General features: G+C 35.7%; 1 pseudogene; it reads right to left on the minus strand.

Moving 5' to 3' along the window:
- Positions 1-229: 229 nt before the first annotated feature.
- On the minus strand, positions 230-1466 carry LOC138332653 (dopamine receptor 1-like; annotated as a pseudogene).
- Positions 1467-7928: the final 6462 nt, after the last annotated feature.

Here is a 7928-nt window from a genome sequence, read left to right on the forward strand (position 1 = left end):
ATCCTTTTACCTATACATATCCATTTCGCCTCTTTTATATCACAACATTCTCTCACTCTCTTGATATCTTCTTCTCAACCTCATGGTAAAACTGCTTAAATATGTATATATACTTAAATGTGTACGTTCAAAGCATCGAGAGAGTTCTCACCTGAAGAAGGTATAGTGTAGACTTACAAAGGCCGTCCATTTCGATGGAGCATACGTGGCTCTTAGACAGTGTTCCCGTTTAGAAACCGTTCTCTGTAGGGTGCATAATGTATTCGGATTTGTTCATTTGTTTTCTCGGACTCCTATGATTAGAATCCATTATTGTGTCGCCTGCTGTCATTTACACTTGCATGATTTCGGGAATAAAACCTCGTTTGAAAGCCTCACGAAAATCTCTGTTGAAGATTGCTATAAATGATTGGGTTTTAAACAGGAAATTGGCATAATCCTAGCCAACTTTAGAATGCTAAACACTGCCACCGGAACATCACATTTCACAAAAAGGCTGAGATGAGATTCATGATAAAGAACGGCAACCAGCAAAAGAGAAACACACCAACAATGATCACAAGAGTTACTTTGCGCAGCTTGTGGTCTGACATTTTAGAACCACTCACTTTAACCATTAGAGTTGTTTGAAATCTGTCTTGCGAGGTAGCACCCGACGAAAAGATCGCGTGTTGATTTTCTTTATGCTTAGCCCGCATGTTTTCTTGCATATGCATAAAGTTGGAAGTATAAATTGCTAGCATAACAATTAGAGGAATAATGAAACTTATTGTAGATGAAACTACAGCGTAGGCCCGATTTCAAATCCAAATTACATGAAATGTTCGTCAGGAGTTTGTCCTGGTCCTCTGGATTTTTATGCCATTCTAAATGTAATCGGGAACAAAGGATATAATTAGAGACATTATCCAAACTGATGATATCATCGCCGCCACTTTCTTCCACGTCATACAGGACATCGTAATCGTAACGGATCTCGGATTATATGTATATACCTGTCAAGGCTTATAACACAGAGATTAATGTGATGGAAAGCAGTTGAACACATAATATCAGATGATAAATCCAAATATTGCAAAAAAACAGACCCGAAAAGCCATCTCACCCTGTATGTCGTTAATTACAAGCAAAGGTCAACACAAGAATAGCCACGAGGAGGTCCTGCAATGGCTAAGAGACACAATGAATAGATTGTTTAGGTGTTTCAATCTCCGGTCCGTAAATACGGCCACACAGACCAGGATGTTTCCTGCAAATGGCTAGGATAATAACCAGAGACAGGATCGTCCCCGATTCACTATACTCTCCACCACCGTGTACGGTCCCCCCCCCCCCACTGGGTCCAGCATCAACCGGAAACCGTTTACCCCCAGCACTCCCATTGTCGAACAAGTCGTGTTCCAAATTAGGAAACACAGAGTAATTGGTCACCATATTCCTTGGAACAAGTAATTCCCAAATAAATCCAATGCGTATGGTCATCCTGATGACTATACTCGGTTTTCCTCCTCCTCTTCCCCCGTACCGTATTTAATTCCCAAGGTGTTGTTGGAATGGACGGATCAACAGACCCATAGCGGAGTAGAGAAGCACGCCATACACCACAATGTACCATCACAACACACGGCTCCACGACCTCTTCACCAAAATTGTTTTTCGAGTTTTAAAAGTGGTACCACAAGCAACACATTGGTCTGCCAGGTGATCAATTGACGAACAATTTCCATTTAGGGTGTAGGCGATATAGTGTAAACACTGAACACTCCCATGAGTGTAACACTTTAAAAATAACACGGGAATAAATGGGTTTGTTTTAGTCACCAATCCAACCTGGTTTGTGTGTGTACCGATAATTACCCGCAGTATTCCGAACCTACTATTTGGAATATCGGACAGAAAACGTAATCACTGACAACTGATCGTGTTACAGGTTCTCTTTAAAATCAAGTTTTTTCAATCCAACTTCTTCCTATCACTCCACCGTGCTATTATCCCAAGTCCCTCATGGTGTGTAGTAAAAGGTAAATCCCAAATTATCGTCCAGGTAAACTCCTGTAAAGAGATTGGAATTAGCTAAATCCATTCCTGTTTTCTAAGTTTCCGTTCATCGACTTCAAACACATGGCGATCTTGAATAACATAAGTATTTAATCAAATCAAATTCACTATTTCAATCCCGGTGTGATTCAACAGAAAACATTTCTCTTCTATATATGTACAAACATACATGATCTGCATGGCTTCAACCCACCCGATTGTCCATGTACACACCGGTCCGTTATAGCATAAAAACAGTGGTCACAAAACCCATAAATGACCATACGTCCACACACTGACAACGAATTATTCCACTGACGTGAATAGGTCGTCAAATTCCAACTTTTTTCAGAAAAAGTAAATTTTTTTACTAAATATTTTGAAAAGTTTTTCAGTAGTTCTTAATACTTCCGTATGCTAGCCAGTACGGTCCCGAAGCGTGCTACTCTGGTCCTTATGCCGGGCGCACATTGCCTGGTCAGATCATAAAGCCCTTGTCTGTTCGCATCAGATATGGCCTGGCGTGTAATCACAGCCACGTTCGATCAGAAAGGTCAGCTAACTGGCGTTACAAATGCGCTGGCAGCTTTTCTGGTTGAGCCCCATCGGCGTATTTGCCTGTTCAATATTATCATAATACCACTGAGTACTGTGAATGGAATCCAGTCCCCTCGCATCTGTTCGACCTGAGTTTTTAAACGTTATAACCTTTTTAAAAAGTCATACATAGGATTACATCACTAGCATCGAGGCCACCCCAGGTAACATCCCAACATTTTTACATTCAAAGTCCTATAATTAACTGTTTTTCTGGACCAGAGATGTAGGATACATTTACCCCAGTCTCTACAGCTGGGAACAAACAAAGAAAAAAAGTTTACGAAAAATCCATCAAAATGAGATTAGCGATGCGAAACAGATGCCAGCTTAAATTTAAATACCGCTAACATTCTGCAGCATTGAGTAACAAATTATATATAAGTGCGACATGCGTTTCCGTCTTAAAAATATAAGCATTGTTGTTGGTCAGGGCGATTACAGTCAGGTAACGCTTAACACAGATAACTTATTTAGTTCAAAGCAATATTCTTTATATCCTACAATATCTATACTGGTTTTATAAAAATTTCGGCGTCAAAGTTATGAACATTTGAATTACTTGCATAAAAAAACAGATAAACAATATGTTCCCGTTCAAAGTATACAAAACACTTTTCGGTTATAAATACCTAAGAGATTTTAGCGTCAACCTCCAGCTCCTGAAAGTAACGTGTTAGTAGAGTGCTTCTCATTACTGCTTCCACTGTAATAGACCGCCTTGTCAATCCTAACCTTCTCGTATCAGAGCGCGTGCATCATATACAAAATCATTCATGACATGTAAACGTGTTCACATTCAAACCGTCAGGTCGATGTCATAGATGCAATTATCACAAGGACAATATCAAGTGAGGCGTTTCATGTTTATTTGGATATCATTTGTTTATCATCGATTATGAGTGTGAATCCCACAAAAATACATGAGATCACAAATGTAAATATGATTGAAACAACATAAAAAAATCTGTTTTTTTTCGTAATTATGATATAATAACTAAAGATAGGATTTCTTTGTAAGTACCTTTCAATTATTGTTTCTTTATATAATCGCAAGACAACTATAACCTGTAATAAATGTTAATAACCTCATTAAGATACTTTTTGGGTTAAATTTTATATTTATTTTATTTGTATCGAATGATTTGACAGGATTGGGCAGACGTTATCCATGATTTGAATACTCCAGACAGAGAAAATACATCAGGTATGCAGTTGCACTCGCAGGCCTTTTTTAATGTGAATTTTCCACACAGGTATACAATTGTTCCCATATAGATAAACATCAGACTTATACATAAAAACCCGAAAGATTACGTCATATTTTTGTTGTTGTATTGTAACAAGCGTCTCCTTCCTATCCCCTACGTGGCCCACTTTAGTGAAACTGTAACATAACCAGTGCACATTGTACCTGTGACGCCATTCACCACTGTTCCTATAAATTCCACCCCATACCTGTTACTATATTTACCTATCAATCTTCAATCACTTGCTCATACAAACATCTCATTGTTTGGATACGTACCATAAACATAAAACACACATTTATTTTTTATAAAAAGGTGTTAACAGTGCAGACTCTACATTGATGTAAACTCACGATATAAATCATTCGTAACTTGATTTTAACCGACCATTGTAGAAAATATTTACATATTTATGTACGTCATTTAAATAATTACACTTTATTTTACATGTTATCCGTCTTTAACAAAACTGACGTGACTTTATAACTGGCGATACCCATGGGTGACTATTCCAGCGAAACGTGTTAATGAGTGGATTGATTTTTTATTACAACACAATATTTTGACGTGTTAGGTAAAGAAATAAAATATTCTGACAAGATTAAACAGAAATCTAATAACTTTAGATTTACATTAATATATATGTTAAATGAATTTTACGGATGGATTGTCTACAGCATTAAATTCCAGATAAATGTTAAAGAGCAAGACCAAACTCAAAATCAATATAATGTAAAATCTAGTTCGTATCTTTTTAAAATTTAATTAACCTAATTGCTGTAAACGTTTTAATAATGACGTCGAAAACGTTATTCATCAAAGCGCGAGTGAGAGAAAAGGTAGACACGAGTTTATCCGTGTCTTAATAACGATATCTGATTTAGGTTGACGAAGATGAAGTTTTTACTTTTCACTTGCTATCATGAGGCCTGATATATTGATAATCGATGAGTGTTATTGCTCGGTTTACATCTTTCTGAATCTAACACCGATTTGTCTACTTTAATTCCGTGCTTGAATGGAGCACGTTTTTCTTTTTTTAATTTTCGATGTGCTTAACGGATTGCAAGTGTGAAAAAAATTCGTTTTGATTTATATGAAGAATTATACATAAAGTGTCATCATGTTTCTTTCCCATTTTCTAGTTGTAAATGGAAAAATTGGATATTTGCTTACAATTATAGATTTTCTATAACTATTCAGTTTCCATGCATATCTGAAATCTATATTGTTTTTGGTACTGTTTTTGTACCATAAACAAAGAAGAAAATGTATTTAAAGTATAAACGACAATACGTTGTAATGATTACATTGTATATTTACGAGAATGTGTCTATCACAAAAAAATCTATATCCATTTTTAAAGCAGCTCTTCCTCTGAAAGAAATGACAGTAACATGAGTATAAATATAGCACTGACTTGTAATTTTAAACAATAGTATTCGCATTAAACTCACCAGAGGATCACGTGACTTCTAGGTGTCGGAGTATGCACTTATTGCATTATTACGTATTGTTGTACACACAATAAGAGCATTAGGGCTGTCGAACATCGCATGTAATCACGCCCAGACTGTACGGACGGTAGAACACTGCCATAGACGATATTAACACATGGACACACAGTCACGGCGGAAGACCATTGATGTATCAATGTGAGTTTCATTTGAAACTGGGAGGGGGAAGATATGATGTATGTAATGATGAATAGGGAAGAACATCTTTTGACATGTATATAAATGTTGTTGTTTTCTGCTTCTATAACATAATAACTTATGTATTATTTTAAAATTTCCCTGGGAAACACGTTTACACTATTGGGGTTTTCGAACATTGTGAAATACAAAGTATTCCTGTCATAATAATTTTACTGCAAATTGCACTGAATATCTTCTCAGTATGCATACTGAAAAGATGTTCAGCAAAATACGCAGCAGGAATAGGACCAAAATTCGGACCGCAAATTCACTCAGAAATCTTTGATAGGATAATTTACTTTTAAAAAACAATGTGTTAAATGTAAAACTTTGTTGTGACTGGATGTTTTCATATATTTAAATGCACAACATCCGGACATGCGAGACCACACTTGTAGAAACAACATATATGGAATATCACTACGGAACAGGATATATACTGGTCTAATAAGGGTAATACCGCTCATTGTTATCATTTTACAGAGTCCCATCATTCTCGAGTTTTATCACCAAAATCAATGACGCCGATTTTTACTACAAGTATATATACAGTGATCTACCAGACCACAGTCAGTGATTATAAAATTCATCTTTAATAAACATTAGTCGCCGTTATTTAAATGATAACATATTCAGAAAAAAACAATAAAAACAGAATACTATTTTATAGTCAAAAAGGTAATAGACATACGTGTACAAAGAACAGTGGAATGGATTTGATTGATGTTGCAACGTTAACGTCATTATGAAACTTACAATAGGTAAAAATGTCACTCCACATTTCCTGTGTACCAAGTAGGATTTCTTCGGTGACACTTAATCAGTGAAAATCCCAATAAAAAATGATTGATCTGTATATCAGTTTATTTGTTTATGATGCATTTTCATGTACTAAATTGTTAGGGATCAAATGAATATTTTCTCGAACGTCAGAAAAAGCAAAGCTGTAATCAACGAATTCAAAGTACATGAAATATAGTGAAGACACTTCTTTTGCACGAAAAGTATCAAATGCTTGTGTATCGATAACATAGACCCAGTTCTGCAAAAACGTTTAATGTCAATAAATATGCCAGTGCGTATAAGCTATTCTTTGGTGTGAAAAAGATAAGTAAGGTTACTGTTTTTTTCGTCGCGTATTCCGTGGGAACCAAACGTGGTGTGGGGACGGATTACCCCTGAAATATATCTTAACATAATTTTGGACAGTAAATTGTATGTACCTCTTCATGTGGCATTTTCATCTAATCGGTTAACGGAATGCTGTTTGATTCCACGAATTGCCTGTGGGTTGTTGCCTAAGGGGGTAATGATAGAAATAAAGTGGCTGGTATGGGGTTTTAAAAGTCATTGAAAGAATATAAAAGGTTGGATGGAATACGCCAACTATCTCAATTATGATTTCAAATCAACAAATATTTAAACAGTATGTTTCAATAAAAAATATCAAGCTTTTCATGTATTGATACCTTTGTCATTATATATATTAACGATTTAGATTTTTAAAATAGTTCTAGGAATCTTGTGTATCAGGCTGCATTTCTCTTGTTTGGTCCGTGTTGTGAGGGTATGGGTTGGATAGCTGTGGGTTACATCAACAGAAGGAAATAAATTGGTGATGGATCGGGCCCCAAACAGTTAGAACATGTTTATACAGGAATGCTGGGAATTTATCAGCGGTAGAATCTGACAGACGAAGTAAACCAGAATGGTATATAAACATCATTGATTCTATTGAGAGTAACCCCAAGGTTGACTAGTCAATATAGACCGATATAATATTTACTGACTGATGAACAGTGTTATTATGTCTGCCTTTGGGAAGTGTATATGTATCTTATTGTTTACAAGGTGAGACTTTGATTATGTAACATACAGTGGTATGTGCTGTGATGGCACAACATATGGTACATTAGAAATGTACTATAAAATCATAAAATGTGTGGGTGTGCTTCAGAGACTATGGCAGGGGAGTCAAAACAAATCTATTGAAAACATATACATTGCAATACCTGATGTTATGCAACACAAACAATGTAATTTCGCAAAATTGGTAATGTATCATAGAATGGGTGTGTTCGATATCAGTTTCACAAAATTTTATTACAAAACGCAAATGGTTTTGGCATCAGGCAAAGCCTATTTAAGCAAAAATTAAACAAAGGGCGTATACTTTTTTTACTATAGTGAAGCCACATTGCAGTTTTCGAGTTTGAGTACGAGATTAAGGGAAGTATTAATCGATATTATACAGAAGTATTAATACTATTTTATTAAGGAAGACTGTCCCTTCTGGTTTCCTCTGAAGAATTTTGTTTATTTTTTTGATATTTTATTTTAAGGAAAC

The sequence above is a fragment of the Argopecten irradians genome, chromosome 10 (genome assembly GCF_041381155.1).
Source record: "Argopecten irradians isolate NY chromosome 10, Ai_NY, whole genome shotgun sequence".
Lineage (NCBI taxonomy): Eukaryota > Metazoa > Mollusca > Bivalvia > Pectinida > Pectinidae > Argopecten > Argopecten irradians.